General features: G+C 43.7%; 1 protein-coding gene across 1 annotated transcript in view; it reads right to left on the reverse strand.

The window, feature by feature from the left end:
- The window catches only part of ARHGAP35 (Rho GTPase activating protein 35), a 122,765-nt gene extending 103,029 nt beyond the window's left edge, over positions 1-19,736 (reverse strand). Inside the window, exon 1 of the mRNA XM_058707645.1 lies at positions 19,603-19,736. The gene's annotated coding sequence lies outside the window, so the exon portion shown is untranslated. The remainder of the gene's footprint in view (positions 1-19,602) is intronic.

A 19,736-nucleotide genomic window follows, 5' to 3' on the forward strand; every position in this document is an offset into this window, starting at 1 on the left:
ACAGGCCAAAAAAAAAAAAAAAGAGAGAGAGAGAGAGAGAGAGAGAGAGATTCAGCTACTCCTTCCAATACTAATTAGGAGTACCCAATTCCCCCATTCACATAAGTAGAATTATCTTTCTTCTGAGTGACACAGTAATTATCATTAGTGGAAAAAAATAAAATGAGGGAATCTCTCCATGATTTGTAATCATTGCTTACTAATAACAATACAGCTTCCATTTATTGGGCCCTACTCTGTGACCAGCCCTTTGCGAAGCAGTGGACACGTTGTATATAATATGAAAGTCCTATATGGCAGCTAATAGTTTAACCCTATTTTATACATAAGGAAGCTGAAGTTCAGAGGGGTCAACCATGACCCGAGTCAAGGCTATCCAGCTGGAAAATGGCACAGCTGGGTTTGGAACTCTGGCATCTTGACTTTCAAAACCCATCTATACTGCCTCCCAGGGGAGGTGACCTTGACACCATATTGATTACTGAGAGAAATCAAAAGATACTGCCATCTCCTAGTGAGTAAACAGTGAAGTCCAAGGGTCCAGCCCAGAATTACACACCCTCTCGGTGTCCAATAGATGCTTGCTAAGTGACCTAAGGCAAAGGGAACCTTACACTCTTGACCAGAGCAGGGGGAAACAGTGCCAGCAGTCTTCAAAAGAGTTCCATGTTAATACATGTGTCACTGTCATGTTTCCAACTGGACCTCCCCAGCTTGGCAATGGCCGTAAGCACCTAATGTGTTACACCCTCACATGCAAAGGTTTGCAACATAACAATGAGGTAATAAGTCAACAGTACAATGTCACTAAAACATACAATTTAAATACTCTTTCCCCTGTGTTCCTGTCCTGTATATCCTACCCTGAACATCCTCCAAGACCACAGCTGCGATTCAACATGACAGCTGTTCCCACGAGACTACTGGCTACCATTTCGGAGTACTTATACTGTGTATCACCAAGAGCTGATCTAGGGCCAGGACCTGGTCATCCTCATCTTTATGTGACCACTACTCAGTTACCTGGACCTAGGAAAGCAGTGATTATTATTTCAAATATAAAGATGTTTTTACTAAACAGCGAGAGAATAGATGAAAGTTTAAGAGCCGTAATACCAAGCTTCCAAAAAAAGAGAATACTTCACACAATCCTCCCTCAGATACTCAACAGTACAATTTTTGCAACAAGGACTCCTCCGAGTATCACAGAAAAACCAAATGCAGTGCCCAATCTAAAATGGTGAAATAAAAGGAAGACAAAAGGAGGCCAAGGGTCTCAGCGTTACTCTAAACCTGTGGTTCTAATCTTTTTTGGGTCATGGATTCCTTTGAGAATTTAACGAAAGCTACAGATCCTCTCTCCACAAAAAATAAACGGAACCAAAATGCAGCATATTCTCTTAGGAACATTATGGACACTCCCCCAACCATACCCCTTAAGGATCCAAAGACCCTCAGTTTATAGCCTTTGCTTAGAATTTGCATCTCTAGCCACATCTAACTAGGGACAATCCAAACTCACCAACCACTGTTTTTCAGAGGTCATACCAACACCAAGGGAAACTGAGGACAGAGGTGATGGCTTTAGCACCTGCTAAACCACAAGGGTCCTTACTCCTCTTGTTACCTGATTCATGTTATTAAGCCACGATAACAAACTATAGGGTGAGGATGTTCTCTCTCTCCCACTGGAATGTAAGAAATTCAAAAGCAGGGACCATATCAGATAGCATTACGTATTCCACCTAGGGCTGTACACACTCTAGACAATTAATTGTTGATTTGGTTTACTAAAGAACAGACTTAACAACAATCTGCACATTATCTCTTACGGTAAAATGAGATAAACTCACATAGTACATGAAAAGATAATGCTACAGAACTGGAAGATTTTAAAATGCCTTCCTAAACTGGACCCCTCGAGCTTGATGTACAAGAATAAGCCTGTAAAAAATGTGCTTTCTCGTCTCTGAAAGCAGGTTTGGCCATCTATGGCACATACGCGGGTTCACAGCAAACTAGAGCCACCATTCCTTACAGGCCTCAGTGAAACTGCCAGTGGAGGCTGAGAGAGTGTGAGGTGTGCTGCTTGCTGCTTCCTGCTTCCTGGAGCAATTTATTCAAGACACATTCCCCAAGTTATCCAGGACGCTTAGATTCCTGGGTTCTATGCCTGGGAGATAAAATAATGAAAAGTACAGTCCTTCAAGGAGCTTAAGATGTAGTTGGAGAAAGAGAAAGGAAAAGAAAACAGGCAGTTCAAACACACAGTAGTAAGTACATCACGGGCAAACTCAGACAAGGTCTGACCACTGATGGTCAATCAGGGAAGGCTTTCTGAGAGAAACAAAATCCGAGCCAGATCTAGAGCGCCTGCGTGGCTCAGTCAGTCAAGTGTCTTGGGTCCTGATTTCAGTTCGGGTCATGATCTCAGGGTCATGGGATCAAGCCCCAAGTTGGGCTCCATGCTCAGCATGGATTCTCTTAAGATTCTCTCTGTCTCCCTCTCTCTCTCTCGCTGCTCCTCTCCCCTGCTCGCACAGACGCTCTAAAACTTAAAAAAAAAAAAAAAAAAAAAAAAAAAAAAGCCAGATCTAAAGAATTAAAATAAATTAGTTAAGTTTTTGTTGGTTTGGTTGGGATGGGGGTAGCAGAACACCCCAGATAAAAGGGAACAGTACATGAAAAAGGCCCAGAAGCTAGGATTTCTGGAAGAGCTACAGTCATTCAACATGGCTGGAACACTGGGTGTAAGGAGGGAAGTGGACAGAGACAGGCACAGCTCCTGGAGGGGGGCGGGGGGGGCTTATATAAACCAAATCTATGTATGCTTCCCCCTTGCTGAAGTCACAACCCTGAAATGCTCTGGCTCTTCTTGGCTTTATTATTTTTTTTTTCAACTTTTTTTTTTTTTTTTAATTTATTTTTGGGACAGAGAGAGACAGAGCATGAACGGGGAAGGGGCAGAGAGAGAGGGAGACACAGAATCGGAAACAGGCTCCAGGCTCCGAGCCATCAGCCCAGAGCCTGACGCGGGGCTCGAACTCACGGACCGCGAGATCGTGACCTGGCTGAAGTCGGACGCTTAACCGACTGCGCCACCCAGGCGCCCCTCTTCTTGGCTTTAAAAAAAGGGGAGGGGGACGCCTGGGTGGCTCAGTTGGTTCAGCTTCCTAACTCTCAGCTTCGGCTCAGGTCATGATCTCATGGTTTGTGAGTTAGAGCCCCGTGCCGGGCTTTGCGCTGATGGCGCTGGGCCCTCTTGGGATTTCACTCTCCCCTTCTCTCTACCCCTCCCCAGCTAGCTCGCTCTCTCTCTCTCAAAATAAATTTTAAAAAACGCAAAACAAAACAAACACACAAAAACCAAACAAACAAAAAACACAACAACTTATTTTGGAATGACTTTAGAGTTACAGAAGAGTTGCAGATATGACAGAGCTGCCATACTCGATTCACCCAGCTTCCCCTAAGATTAACATAACCATTGCAGCTGTGTCAAAACGAAGACATTATCTTTGGTAAAAAAAAAAACTAAACCAAAGATTTCATTTGCATTTTACCATTTTTCCATTAATTCTCTTTTCTGTTCCAGGACCCAATCCAAGATTCCCCGATTCCCCTTAATTCAAAGACTTTTAAAAATTCCTTCCTAGGGGCGCCTGGGTGGCGCAGTCGGTTAAGCGTCCGACTTCAGCCAGGTCACGATCTCGCGGTCCGTGGGTTCGAGCCCCGCGTCAGGCTCTGGGCTGATGGCTCGGAGCCTGGAGCCTGTTTCCGATTCTGTGTCTCCCTCTCTCTCTGCCCCTCCCCCGTTCATGCTATGTCTCTCTCTGTCCCAAAAATAAATAAAAAACGTTGAAAAAAAAAAAAATTCCTTCCTTGGGCACCTGGGTGGCTCAGTCGGTTAAGTGTCCGACTTCAGCTCAGGTCATCTCACGGTTCTTGAGTTCGAGCCCTCCATCGGGCTTGGGCTCAGGGTTGACAGATTCTGTGTCTACCTCCTTCTCTGCCCCACCCATTTGCATTCTGTCTCTCTCTCCGCTTCCCATCCATCCCCCAACATCAATAGCCCACTCTGAAGGTAAAAACGTCTTTTCAGAACAGAATGGAAGTTACCAACACAGATAATATGAAATAGGAAAAACTGTTAGGGATTAAAGGAAATATGACAAAAAATGAAATCAATGACATCTTTACACAGGAAAGATGCATGCACGCTCACACACACACACACACACACACACACACAATGTTCACAAAAACAACTTGGCTTAAGGTGCTGCTTCCACTATGGAAGAGAAAAGAAATTCAAGCAGACCCGCTTCTGCTTCTTCCATCTTGCCAGCAAGGAATAAATCCCTTTAATTTCTCTTGTCCAAACACCCCCACCACCCCAAGGAGCCAAGCCAAAATCCCCTGAACGCCCAACTCATCCTCAAAACAAAATGCTGGCAAAATCATCTGGGCTGTGGAAGAGGAAAGAAGGATGATTCATCCTCTTTCCTAGATTTTCACTAAGAACTCTAAGCGTTAGGACAGAATTCCATTATGTCACAACAATCTTTATAAAGGCACTTGACCAAAATTAGTCATAACTTGCTTCTGTTACATGTATGACCTGCATTCTAAGCCTCCATCTCCTAAAATTCCAAAATCTGCAACAACCTTGATAAATGTTGATTTCTAGAGGGGCGCCTGGCTGCCTTAGTCAGAAGGGCCCGCGAACTCTTGATCCCGGGATTGTGAGTTTTGAGTCCCACGTTGGGTGTAGAGATTACTAAAAAAATTAAATAAATAGGGGTGCCTGGTGGCTCAGTGTGTTGAGCAACTAACTCTTGATTTCAGCTCAGGTCATGATCTCACGGTTTGTGGGTTGGAGCCCCGCATCGGGCTCTATGCTGACAGTGCAGAGCCTGCTCAGGGTTCTCTCCCTCTCTCCATTCCTCTCCTCCTTGTTCTTTCTCTCTCTCTCTCTCTCAAAATAAATACTTCAAAAAAAATTTTTTAAAGAAAACAATAAACAAATAAATAAAAGTTTTTTTTAAAATGGATTTCTAGAATCAAGGATGAATCCTATGCAGAAATCACTGCAATGTCAATGAAAACTGGCAATTTTTTCTACAATTAAAACACAATTGTTAACAATGGTTATCCCTGGAAGGCAGAATTTAAGGAATATTTCCTTTATTATTTCTGCTATTGAGGGCTATTTGTCAAACAGTCATCAAATACATCAAGGAGCATGGTCCTATGCCAGAGTTAGAAGAGACAAGAAAACAAAAAAACAAACTCTCTTGTGGAGCGTATAGTGTAGATCTGCACTCCCCAATACCCTGGCCATTGAAAGTTTCATCAAAATTAAATAAGACTTAAAATTCAGTTTCTCGGTCCCACTAGCTACATTTCAAGTAGAAACTTAACAGTACAGAAAGTTCTATTAGACAAGGCTGATCTGCAAAGAAGCCCTGATGCTAATTCAGACCTTGGAAATAGGGAGGAATGGGGAAGGTTTCCGGAAAGACAAATATATATTTGAAATGGGTATTAAAGTGAGCATTCCAGGCCAACTGATGGCAGACAGCACATGCCACGGACCTTCCCTGCATCATACAACACCAAAATTTCCAGGGCAATTCCCCAAAAACCAAAATACTTTAAGGAAGCATTATAAAAACGAATTGGGTGATAGGCTTTGATTTATATTTTGCTGAAATAAACTTAGATGAAAATACCTAAAATGAGAAAAACAGATGATAAACTCCAATAAGGATCTCACTAAAAACGAGGAAGGAAAACAGAACTGGAATTAACTGCCAGATCATTCTGGAAATCTTTAACAGGTAAGCCAAACTAAGGATCAAGGGGACAAACCAAAGAATTCGCTATGCTCATCCAAATACCTTTCAGTGGGAGAAATATTTCCCAATAATCGAGGTCAATATGTGAATCGAAGGTGATTAACCCCAGAGAGAGAGAGAGAGAGAGAGAGAGCGAGCGAGCGAGCGCAGAGCACACATACAAAACCAGCCCAGTAGACAGCTGTATAACAATTTGGTACTTTGGGAGGTGGGAGGGGTAATCCTCTTTTCTCTGAATGTTCCTACATTACCTAGCATGTGCTGCCTCAATTTCCTCATACATAAAATGGATACAAGGAAAGTATCTATTTCTGAGGGCTATTATGAGGATTCTTTGAGTTAAAAGATATAAAGCACACAGAACAATGTTTGGTACGTAGGAAAGGACTAAGGAAGCAAAGGCTACTATTATCGCAGAAGCTTCTGAGGACCCAGCTTCACTTGGTGGAAAGGAAACAGATTTCCCCAGGGGTGAGCCCAGAGGAAGGAGGATGCTGTACTGACTGTATTAGGAGGAGCGGTTTGAAAAGTCCAATCCAGGGGCACCTGGCTGGCTCAGTCAGTCAAGCGTCCAACTTGATACTAGCTCAGGTCATGATCTTGTGGTTATGAGACTGAGCCCTGTACCGGGCTCCGCGCTGAGCATGTAGGATGCTTGGGTCTCTCTCGGTCTTGGTCTTGGTCTTGGTCTTGGTCTCTCTCTCTCTCTCTCTCTCAGATAAATAAACTTAAAAAAAAAAAAAAAAAAAAAAGCCCAATCCATTCCAGGTTGAGGAAGCTTTGTAGACACCTTCCAACCATGTCCTATGGGCTATGACAACGCCCAAAGCCAAGGAGGGGACAACTGCTAGAACTTTGGATTTAGCTTTAGGATTTAGCTGTGGACCCCTGATATGCTGGTTTAGAATTATCAGTGTTCAATTTTTTTTTTCTTCAAAAATCTCTCTGGTCTGCCCAGCTAGACTACTCTATCTCTCATTCGGGGCATTAATTAGGCGCCTGTGACAAGTCAGGCACTTTACAAGGCAATAGAAAAGCACTAAGGGTTTTCAAGCAAGGGAATGCAAGTCAGGTTTTTGTTTAGTGACTTGCAGAGAGAATAAATGAGAGAGGAAATTATGTAGAGAAGGATACCTTGCAAGAGACTTCTACCGTCAAGCACACTACCTTACTTTTTGGATTTCCCAATGGCATACACTGTGGATTTCACTTGACTGGCTCCCAACGAATATTTGACTTCCCTGTGAGAACCCCTAGCAATTTAGCATTCACTATACGACAAACATTTCATTCTTTACCTCAGCTTCTCACAATAACCCAGCGAAGCAGATACCAGTACCTTCAGTTTACACATGAGAAAACTTAAAGAAGAGGCTCAGGGAAGTCAAACAGCTTGTTTAAGGTGACAGAATAAATGGGGAAGTGGGATATGAATTTACGTGTGGCTGTCTAAATACCTAGCCACACATTATTGGTGCTGGCCTGGGGCAAAGTCTTCCCCAGTCTACGTAAAAATGAGATTTAGAAACATATGCCTACACATGTCCATATAAGGCTGCCAACTTCCTTGAGAAAGGCTACCTTTTATTTTGATACTAGATCCTATTTTTTATAAAATAACAGTGAGGAAGGTTTTTCATTCTTTATTTTTTTAATGCCCTCCTTGGCAAAACTACAAATTACAAAATTTGTATGTCTCTTCCCTCCACCACTTTCCCTTTTTTTTTTAAGTTTATTTATTTATTTTGAGAGAGAGGAGAGAGAGAGCACGTACACATGAGTGGGGTAGAGGCAGAAAGAGGGAGAGAGAATTTCAAGCACGCTCCATGCTGTCAGCGCAGAGCCCGATGTGGGGATGTGGGGCTCGAGCTCACCAACTGTGAGATCAGGCCCCAAGCTGAGATCAAGTCAGCACTCAGGCGCCCCTCCCACTATCATTTTCAACTGGTCTATAAAAGCCAAGTCCGGGAACCACTACACTAATAATGACATTCACATAGCACTTACCATGACCCAAGCATTATTTTAAGCTTCTTAAAGAAACCATCCCTTTGAACTGCACAGTGACTCGGGGAGTAAACACTACCGTATTCCCCTTTTTATAGATGAGGTGCCTGAGGCACTAAAGTTTGAGTCTTGTCTGAGGGCGCAGAGCTGGCCAGAGGTAGGACTGGGGACTTGAAGGGAGGCCTATGTGTCTCGGTGAGAATACCTGAGGCCGCAGTCCTAACATTGTGAAAGCAAACAGACCTCAACCACTGCTATTCGGCCTATGACCTGTAACATTCAGATGTGTGAGACACTTACTGATAAGACCCGAAAACTGACCGCTACCTGGGGGCAAGTTACAAGATAACACATCAGCAGCACTCGTTGCTCTGCAGAGTCAAAATGCCAGCACGCTGCCCTTGTAGCCCTCTTCCGTGGCGGTTACCTGAACAGTTTAATTAACCAAATTGTTCTCTTTCATTCCCCCGAGAAAACTGAAAGGCTTTCCAACCTTAAAGAGTTTGCACATTCATCTTGGCATTCAGTTCTCAAAAGAAATCTAGAATTACAACACAAAAGCCTTTGTGGTAGGTAGAGTACGTACCCAGGCTCATTTTATAGACAAGAATTTAAATGAAAATAAATGACTTGTCCAAGGTAACAAAGTTGGTGAGAAGCAAAATGAAAACGGACGGCACAGAGGGTTCTGTACGTGGCTTGAGGAATCCTAAGAATGAAAGGACTGAAAGACGGCAGAGACTACTTTTTCCTGGTTTCTATCTAAAACATATACCTTTAGGGAGCACCTGGGTGGCTCAAGTCAGTTAAGCGTCTGACTCTTGATTTTGACTCAGGTCATGATCTCACGGTTCATGAGACCAAGCCCTTCGTGGGGCTCTGCGCTGACAGCATGGAACCTGCTTGGGATTCTCTCTCTCCCTCTCTCTGCCCACCCCTCACCTCCCTCTCCCTCTCTGCCTCCCCCTGCCCCTGCACTGACTCGAGTACGCTCTCCTCTCAAAAATAAAGTTAAAAAAACTAATAAAGTAAAATAGAACATAAGATAAAATGTATGCCTTTAATTCAACAAATATTGTGTTCCTACTGACAGGTTCTAGGATATATGCGCCCAGTGGGTTAACAGAATAAATGGGAGAATAGAAAAAAACTCCTGTGGTGCTTCCAAACCTATTTTGCAATTTCTTCCTGCTGTCTGAATGTAAACCCCCTCACATTTCAATTGAACCACAGGTCTTCCAGTATTCTCTCTCATGAAAGAATGACCAGTAAATAAATGTGTGTGTGCAAACGTCTTAGTAATTAACAACAATAAAAACAAGGTAAAAATTTAAATCTCCAAATTATTCCTCATTCAAGATAAAATATGAACTTGGACCATATTCTTAAGAAGTTCTTTCTTATCATAAGACGAAATCTATCTTCCTAGTCTACCTATTCTTGTGTTGAAATGTTTGGTCACGCTTCTCTAAGATAAGATCAGGAAAAATCAGGCCACTGACCTTCTAAATATTTTACTTTCTGGCACAGAAACAGGATGTTCCTTGTTTCACCTGTAAGGGAAGAATTGTTTTTGTTTTAATAAATGGCATATAAACTCTCGCAGGGAGGAAGAGACGTGTTTTGTATAACTAGTACTCTCAACAGCATGGACACCCAAATATTGGTTGAATGGGAAGGAAAAAGGAAAAATAAAACCTGTTTCCCTGTATCTCTATCCTCTGGAGCTACAAACCTATAGGTTTATTCCTTCTTCTGCTTAATAGCCCTAAATTATTTAAATCTTAAAGAATTTTGGTTCATAGAAGGGAAGATGTAACTAATGCCATGTCCATTCTTGATTTTGGCCAAGAAAAAGGGAAAATAATATATGAATGGCTTCTCTTTTTAAAAAAAAATTTTTTTAAGTTTATTTATTTTTGAGGCAGAGAGAAAGACAGAGCATGAACAGGGGAAGGGCAGAGAGAGGGAGACACAGAATCTGAAGCAGGCTCCAGGCTCTGAGCTGTCACCATAGAGCCCGACTCGGGGTTCAAACTCATGGACCACGAGGATCATGAGCTGAGCCAAAGTCAGATGCTCAAACGACTGAGCCACCAAGTGCCCCTTCTCTCTCTTAAAACAAGCATCGGGGGACACCCTGCTGAAAAGAGAACTAATGGATTAGCTATGTGATCAGCCACAAAGCAGACTTCAGTTCTCTTCTCTGGGGTACACTCAATTCTTTTTTTTTTTTAATGTTTTATTTTAGTTTTGAGAGAGGGAGAGAGAGAGAGAGAGAGAGAGAGAGAGGGATAGGTAGAGAGAGACGGCATGAGTGGGGGAGGAGCAGAGAGAGAGGGAGACACGGAATCCGAAGCAGGCTCCAGGCTCCGAGCTGTCAGCACAGAGCCCGACGTGGGGCTCGAACCCACGAACCGTGAGATCATGACCTGAGCCAAAGTCAGACACCTAACCGACTGAGCCACCCAGGCTCTATAAAGTGAGAACTACGGCTCTGAACCATGCTACCTCAGGAACCTACTAGCTGTGTGACCTTGGGCAAGTCCCTTCTAAAAGCCTCAGTTCCCAGGCTACAAAATAAAATACCACCTACCTCAGAGAACTGTTGTGAGGATAGGAGGGGAACACTCTGCAGTCTCCTGGTACACAATAAGCATATTGTTATCAAATGCTAATGCAGCTAATAACTAATTCAATTATTATTCTAAGAAAGAGCGACTGCTTTAACCTTCAAAGGAACTAGAATCCAGCAGATATCACTATGACTAATTTCTTGGTTTTCAGCTCAATTTTTCCTTCATGTGTTTATAACACCAAACATAATACAATCATACGGAAGTAAACAAAAAAAAAAAAACCTTATCCTTTTGTTAAAAAATAGTAGGAAAAAAATTTCTACTCAAAATTCTACAACACAGAGATAAATACAAACAGCACTTTGGCATGTTTCTTTTAGTTTTCCCATATATATTTTAAAATACCTGGGATCATACTGTTTATAGTTCTATATCCCACTTTTTTCTCATAGTTAATTTTATTTTGTGTGTACTTTCCCATGTCAAGAATTCTCCAAAAAACATCCTTTTCAAATGACTCCGTATTTTTCCATAAAGCAACCATTTCTCTAAGGTTAAACATTTATTTACTGTTTATTTTTTATACACATCACTAAAGTCAGTATCTCTGTGTACAATCTTGGTCCTCATCTCTATTTCTCGGTCCATACACAATCTGTATGTTGATCAAGGATTTTATGTCACTTAAAACATTGTCAAAATGCTTTTTAGAAAGTTCACACCAGTTTTTGTGTCTGACAGTCCTGACCGCAATGACTATTACCTATTTCCTTTTAATTCCCAGCAAACAGAGACCCAAAACCTCTGGAATTACAATACAAATGGGGAAGATCTGTTATTAAAAGAATGCTTTCATCACTTGTGGTAATTTGTACCAGGTCACTATTATTCCATTCTCTCTCTCTCTCTTTTTTTATGTTTACGTATTTATTGGGGGGGAGGAGCAAACAGAGAGAGGGGGAGAGAATCCCAAGCAGTCTCCGTGCTGTCTGTGCAGTCCAATGTGGGGCTCAGTCTCACGAACACTGAGATCATGACCTGAGCCTAAATCAAGAGTCAGCCAACAAACTTGGAAAAGTTGCAAATATCACTCAATACAATTCACTTTCTATATTAAAGTCAGGATTTAAATGCCTCTCAAATAATTTTCAACTTATTAATAAGTGTATGGATAAGGAAATGATGCCCCATTATATGAAAAAGCTGTGTAGACAATATGTAGAAAATTCAGAAATGTAAACTTTAAGTTTTATGTACTTGTCTACACGTAAGTTGGACCTTAATTTTTTTTAATAAAAAAAAAATTTAGAGGATCTGTACACAAGAAAACATATGTATTCCTTGTATTCACACAGAACATGAAATCCTAACTATTTTAGCTAATGCTGCCGTTTTTAAGCCTTTATGGCTGTTGGCTAATGCTGGGCATAGGCCAACAGTGGAGACTCACTGCCTGAGCACTGAGAGGACTTTTTCCCTTTTCCTCATTTACCAAAAGTTTTATCTGCATTCCTCTGGTGACTGACCCATCAGAGGAAGAAATCTCCTAGAAGTCAGCAACATTCAAAAAGTATTCAATTATTTCAGGCCATTAGAAATGGTACCACAAAAGCAGCATCCACCACCCTTCTACCTACAAACTTAACACATCTGGAAAATAAAGACCTAGTGATACTTTTATCACCAACCATTCAAGTACACTAATCCCAGTGAAATAATTCCCTTGAAGTGGAAGCCACTCTAGTTAAAGATGCAGATTTCGAGAATCTAATAATCTTGTATTAATGCAGTACTGGCTTTCATTTGTACACAATCAATTTGCTACTGAACAAAGAATCCTTTTTAATTGCCCATGGCAATTAACGGTAATCATTTTCTTTTGTCTTATTCCTAAGAACTACAGGCTACAATAGATGAAGCCGGGATTTTGACCTTTCTTTTAAATGGAGACAGGGAGAAGTACAATGCAACCTTTTTTTTTTTTAATTTTTTACACTTCAGGAAGCTATTAGTCGCAGCTAGCCAACATACTTTTACCCCAACATTATTTAATAACTTTTTGAATCGTGTTTTTGAAAAAAGCATTGTAGAGAGTGCCACACAAATAAGGGGCAAGGTGTAGTTTTATCTGTAAGTTTCTAGTTGCGTAGAGTGTTTTCTCTTGAAAATTGTCAATCAGGAACCACTCAGATGCTTTCCTACTTACCAAAGAAAATACAGCTTAAAGGAATCATTACATGACCAAACATGTCTTTCTTCTTTCCTTTGGACTACTTTACTTATATACAGTTTTGTTTGTTATACCCGGGTTTGAATCCAGGTCAGAATTCAACCGCTCAACTTTCTCCACATGCTGGCTAGAATGACAAGCTGGTACTTGGAGCTATAGATTCTTTTTCAAAGTAATGTGACACAGAACCTACTGTGTGCTCAGTAGTCTCTGAATATGGAAGCCTTTAAGACTGTTAATATGGGGCTGCCTCTCAAATGCAGAAATTTATCAGAACAGTCTAGTCAACACTTGCTTCCCTCACCCACTTTATATTATTATATAGAGAGTTAACCGTTCACAACTATAAATTCCTTAAGGGGATGAACTATAGCTTATTCTTACATCCCAGAAACACAAGGCAGACTAATAAAATAAACACGGATTTTAAAATTAGACAGACATAGCTCTTGACTTATTAGCTGTGTAACTCTGGCCAAGACACTTATGACACAATATGTATATATACATGAGGATTAAATGCTGACCAGGAGGGCATGCCCTCTGAGAGTTTAAAGCCTAAAAATGGCCATTATATTTGGTGCACATCTCTCCACCCACCTACCGCACAGATAAAAACAAAAAGGCTTTGGCACCTGTTGGGTTCAATCAACATATATGTAGCAGGGGGCCTACTAGTACAAGGTGATTTTGCTAGGTGTGATGGGAAATAAAAGATACATGAGGGTCCCCACCCTTAAGGAGTTTACCATCTGGAGAAAGGAAACAATCAAGCATCATTAGCTAAAATAAAGCAGAATGGGAACCAATGAGTACAATCCCTTCATCTTTCCAATGAAGAAACCTTAGCCCAGAGAAGTGAAAACGATTTGTCGAAAGTCACACAGCTAGTAAGCAGCAGAGTCAGGGCTAGGACCGGAGTTTCTTCGTTATCAACTCAACATTCTTTATGCCATAGGAAGCTGCCTCTCAATTTGTTCAAATTTGCCAAGTGCAAATATTACCATAATGACCAGCAAAAAAAACATTTCCCAATAATAATGCAGAGACACTAGAAGAACAAAAAAGGTATGAAATACCACAGATACACCATGCAACAGTCACAACTGCCACAAATTTCATAAAATGAAAACGCTCATTTCAATAAAGGAAGATGAAGGAGATAGGCAAGTCTGGCTATTTTCAACTAAAGTAAATACTACTTTCCTGTGATGATGGCTCATGGCTGAGAAGTACCTGGTTCTCTGCTAATATATCAACTTAATGGTGTCTCCCAACCCCAAAGAAGCAAATAAATGAAAATCAGACTGCCAGATGCCGAAAGTTATTTTCAAGAATTCTTCATAGATGAAGCCTCATTAAAGCACTGTATCAAAAATTAAATAAAAATAAACTTTCAGGAAGATGAACATGATGATTTGTTTGCACTTCTTAATACCAGCAATTCAAGTACTATTCAGACATTGCTATTTGAGAGCCTAGGTCAACAATGACTCAGCTTGAAAGATTCCATATTGCTTTTAAAAGCGGTGTACGGTTTTAAGTTATGCAGTCAATACAATCTGGATGCCACTCTCCCCCAAAATGATAAACTCTAATTTTCACATGAATAGCTGAAAAAGAGATAGTGTTTATGTTTGAAAAAGTATATGACAAAGGCAATCCAATTCGTTTTACTGCATCTCCCAGAGAAAGGGCCCTTCCTTACCCCCCAATTCCAGGCTACAGGATTTGATGTAGGGGAGGGAAAGAGGTGGGGGTGGGATTAAGACCAGCACCAAGAGTCCAGTCCCAATCCCAGCTCTAACTTGGTATGGGGTCCAGGACAACAAGAATCTAAAATCAGAGCTGGACAGCACACTAGACTTCAGACTAGGAATGTGAAGCCCAGAGAAGTGAAGTGATTTGTTCACGGTTCCCACTAATCAGGTTAAGGCCTAGACCAGAAGGTCTGCTGCCCGTATTTCCAATACGCCTTCAATTATGACAGGAAGCCTGTCACCATGCCCTGTGCGAGTTCATTTTCCCATCTGTAAATGAGGAGGCTAGACTAGGCACGGGTCTTCAAACTGTGTTGTCCAAACCCAAGGGATTTCTGCTAATCGCTTTCCCTCTTCAAGCAAAGACTCTCCAAGTTTATGTATTTCATACAGTGTGAAAAAGAAATTTTAAACAACTAGACTAGATGATCGATAAAACGTCACACTGGCTGGGTAAATTAAGACACCCAGGTGGGGAATGACAACAGTCAAGGCAGATCACAGGAAGGCCCTGCAGGTGGCTTCACACCTCTCAGAAGGCCCTCCACCTCGCAGACTGAAGATGTGAGAGCAGAGCCTAGAGGGAGATGGACAAACACTCTCACCTCATCAATCTCCAACTGTATTGACCTCATGTGTCTCCTCATCACATAAGAGACCACAGAAACACCTGAGAGGCTACAGTTTACAGTCATCTGTGAAACCCTCGCTCCTCCCAGATTGTCCTTTGCCAAAAGTTACCATCAGGCCAAAGGATCTGCACGTGGACAACTTCTTCCATGTAACCTGTATCAAGAAGAATGACTTTTCTGATTTTTTTTTTTTTATTGTCCTAAATGCTTTGGCCTTAATCGTGCCAAGAAAAAAAGAGAAAATAGGCAAGGGAAGGGGAAAATGGTCAAAAGGACAGTTCAAAAAGAAAAACAGCAAGGGAAGAACTTTGATCAGACTAGTATTACAAGAATTTTCTAGGCACTGCAGGAGACCTTAAGACATGTTACTAGGCTGAAAACAGTCATCTACCGCCATCTCCTGCTCCCCATCCCATTCCCAATTGGCATATTAACTGTTCCAGAAGGCCAAGGCTACCACCTCAGATTTCTGTAGCACCCAATTCCATCATGAAAGCAAATGCTGACACCGAGGTTGGAGCCTCTGCTACCATCAGAGAAATCTGACAATCTTTGTAACATCAGTTACCAGTTTAGGAAGAAAAATCAGCTTTGTTCTTCTGTCTCTTCTCTTCCTATTATGTAAACTTAGGGTTTGGGCATGGAGAAACTTTCTATGCTGCCAGTGATGTCAAAACTCTGAAACACAAATTTAAGCAATGCTGCACACACAGTTGTTTTAATTCTTAATTAGCTATCACTTCCCCATTAAGAATAAAAAACAACTATTTATACCAACGTGGAAAACAAATTCTAAAATAAATCCAGAGAATGAATCATAATTCACAAGGCCAAAATTAAAAAATGAATGGAAACCAACAGGAAGATGAACCAAAATTCAAGTCAATAATGGTGAAGACACATGCTATAGGTAATTAAAATTGCCAGACTCTGCTTGGCAGAAAATTTAAGACCTAAGAAGTCAGAAGCTAAAGAACCAAATGGATGTACCATCTAGCCCCCCTCACTGTATCATATACAAATGTCCTAACTTTTGATGAGTCAATAGTCCAGTTCTGCAGATAACAGTGAATGCTTTTTTATTTCAAGTGTTCTCGTAGAACTATTTCTAAATAAGTGCTGAAGTAAACAAAGTTTGATCAGAGCTCAGTTAAGAAATAAAAGTCCTTCCAGTAAATGCTCCTCCACAGCTGGATGGCTGCTTTAATATGCAACTGCCCTAGGCCACAGGGATAAAAAAAAAAAAAAAAAAAAAAAAAAAAAAAAAAATCAGGCTTTTGATTTACTTAAGAAATAAAATAAATAAACCCATAACATGCAAAGGTTCCCGCTCCCAAATTAAGGACAGAAAATGGTTAGATGGCTTCTCTGTAAAACACACCTCTTTCTCTGAGTAAATTTCCTGAACCCCACTCCCAACATAAAATCACTAAAGAAAAAGCTTGAGAAAAGGTAGCTAAGGTAATAATTTCTCAGGTAATAAGACCAAAAATCCAATCGTATCAGCCAGTTCCTGGCACCCTTTTCTCACTCTACCAAATCAGGTCACTCACAAGGCTTGGGGAATGTCAGGGCCCACCCACAGACTCCTTGTACACCACTGAGTCCCCCATCCCCACCCCGCCCCCCCTCCAGCACAGATCTGCCCAGAGGCATTCAGCTCCGGTGGCTGGGGGCTGCCTGCAACACCAGAGGGCAGAAATCTGAGTGACACTTGGCACTCTCTCTTTCAACAAACAACCGCAACGGGCTTTCCAAACTCAGGCCTTAATTATTTTGAAGACCAGGAAGCCAGAGCCTTCCTGGGGCAGAGGTGAAAAGAAATAAGCCCACCCTCCCAAAGGTCACACAGCCAACCCGAAGCCATTAGGGAAGGCAAGACTGCAGCTTCTGCAGCCCCAGAGCAGTAAACACCAAATGTGGCCATAACCCCTGGTGGGACTGGAGAGAACTTGAGAACTAGCATTTCCCCAGCCAGAGGTAAAACAAAAATTAGACTGTCATGGGGTGGGGGGGAGGCAAAAAAGCACACTTGTAAGTTCTCCCAAGGGGTGCTGGCTTGGAGGTGGAGGTGGGGAAAGGGTACAACTGTCTCTTTACAATAGCTCAGAGAAGGAGGAAGGGAAAGTAAGAGGAAAAAAAAAAAACAAAAACAAAAAACCTGTGAGCTGCTGCACTCTCCTGTTCTGAAGGACACAAAGCTGCAAAGCCCAGGGATCTGAAGGGGCTGGGGAGTGAGACAGGAGTGAGAAAAATAAAGGTCCGGGGGAGGGTAATGGAAAGAGACCTGCCCCCTCACCACCACGAACCTTGACAGAAGTAGGGGAAACGGGGCAGACATTCCCAGACTCCGGACAGCAATAACCAGCCAACCACCCCCCATCTATTCTACCCAGGTCTCACAGGATCCTTGGGGATAAAACCCTGAGGGTCGGGTGCTGAGTGAATCTTCGGTCTAAACCACAGTCTAGAGAACCCTGGATCCAACCTAGCCCCTTCCCCTCCAAAGCTGAGTACTGGAGGCTAGAGGAAGACAAGACTGAAACGGGGAGCACTCAGTGGGGATGGGTGGGTCAAGGGTGGGGAGCTGGGAAAAAGCAAGCCTGATAGGAACCAAAAGGGAAGAGAAGGCGCTTGGCAGGACACAAGGGGAAAGAAAAGGTGAGGAAAGTCAAGGTAGAACAGAATTGGGAAACGGGTATCAAAAGAGAAGGAGAATCTATCCAACCACTGAGATGGCTCCAAGAGGGAACTGGGGGTGGGGAGGCAGCCGATGATCAGAAAGAATGGTTGAGAAGACATCTCTACCACTGGGCAGAACTGGGGGAAGAATTCAAGAAGGAGGTAAAAAGCAGGACAAAGGAGAGAGAACACATGAAAGGAGAGATTGGAGGTCGAGGCCTGAATCAAAATGGTGGGGGGAAGAGGAGGTCAGGTGGAAAACTTAAGTATTGAGAGGTAACACGGGTGGGATGCAGTTACAGAGAGACCAGGATTAAAGAGAACCACTCCAAGAGGGGAACAGCAATAGGAAAGTTAAAATGAGTCCAAAAAAAAAAAGAAAAAAAAGAAAAAATAGGGGAGCAAGTGGACAGCTCCAAAAGGGGCAGAGCTGGGAGGAAAATGTTACAGCAGATGGGGCAGAACTGAAAGAGCAGGTGCAAAAAGGATTTGGGGCAGGCCTGCGAGATGCAGCAGAATGGGAAGGAAAGGGGGTGATGGATCAGAGAAGTTATCAAAGATTTAGGGAGGTAAAGGGCAAGTCTAAGAAGGGCCAAAATGGAGAGAGGAGAGGACTGAGAGCGAAGAGGAGGCTGGAAGCAGGTCTCAAGCAGAGAAGAACTGAAGGGGAAACAGGTCAAAGAAAGAGGGAGCGAATGAATGAGACAGCTCAACAGTGCCAATGAGGAGGTGGGGTGGAAAGGAAACCGCAAGAACACTGGACAGAACTGGGGCCTGCAGGGCAGCACTGAGGCTGCGGACAGGCTGAGTTAGAGAGGTCAGAGAAATGAATGGCAGAAATGAGAGCTGCAGGGTCACAGAAGGGGGAGGAGGCTGCTTCATGGAAGGCAGAGTCAGGGAAAGCGAGCAGGTAAGAGGGCACAGCAAGATCTGAGATTGGGCAAAGGGCAGATCGGGAAGGTAGAAAGGTCTGGAAGAGTGGGGAAAAGGCCGGGGGGGGGGGCCTCTGAAAGGCAAATGGGAGCCAGATCTGCGAAGGGGAAGAGGCAAGCATGGTGCATCCCAGTCCGAGAGGGGGCAGGGGACTGAACTGAGGCATGGAAGGGTCGGAGAGGCAAGGGGCATCCGGGAGATGCACGGGGTTCCGCGAGTGGGCAGTAGGGCCCAAGGAGGTGGAATTAAGTCCAAGGAGAAGACCTAGGGCCAGCAGTGCCAAGACGAACAAGGTCTCAGATGGATCTCGAAGGAGGTGGAACTGCAGGTCTTAGAGGGACAGTTCCTGGGGGTGCAAGAGAGGACGGGTAACAGTAGACGGGTCAAAGAAGGGAACGGATCAAGGGTGGTGTGAGTGGAATCGAAGAAGGGGCAGGACGGACACGAATCTCCAAGTGAAGGTCCAGAATCAAGGGATGCAGAAATGCAGAAGGGTCACTGAGGAGGTGGGTCGCTAGAGGACCGCAGAGTCCAGGAGGGGCGAAGGGCACTACTGACGGGCGGAAAAGGGAAGGGGGAGGCGCAGAATTGGGAGAAGAGTGGCTTAAGTGAGGAGGGGGTGGCCGAGGCAGGCACCGAGATCCCAAATGGGTCGGAAGGTGGGGGCAGCCGCGGGGACAGCAGGGCTGGGGCGAGCAGGGGCAGGTCCGAAGGGCAAGCGGGCCCCGCGGGCCGGGCCGCTGCGCGAAGCAGCGGGGCCGGCGGGGCCCGGGGGGCTGGGGGGCCGCTCCCTCCCCTCCCCCTCCGGCTCCTCCATTGTTCGCGGGCTCCGGGCCCCGCCGTCCCCGCCTCCCCTTGGACCCCGCAGCGGGGCGGCGCCCGGCCTCGCCGCCGGGGCCCGCGAGCTCGCGCACTCACCAGCTGGGCGCCCTCAGCGCGGCTCCGGCCTCCAGGATCCCAGCAGAGGCGACGGCGGCCCCGGCGCCATGTTCTGCTGTTCCTCGTCCAGCGGCGGCTGAGGCGGCGGCGGCGGCGGCGGCGGCTCCGGCGGC

Source organism: Neofelis nebulosa, chromosome 17, assembly GCF_028018385.1.
Source record: "Neofelis nebulosa isolate mNeoNeb1 chromosome 17, mNeoNeb1.pri, whole genome shotgun sequence".
Lineage (NCBI taxonomy): Eukaryota > Metazoa > Chordata > Mammalia > Carnivora > Felidae > Neofelis > Neofelis nebulosa.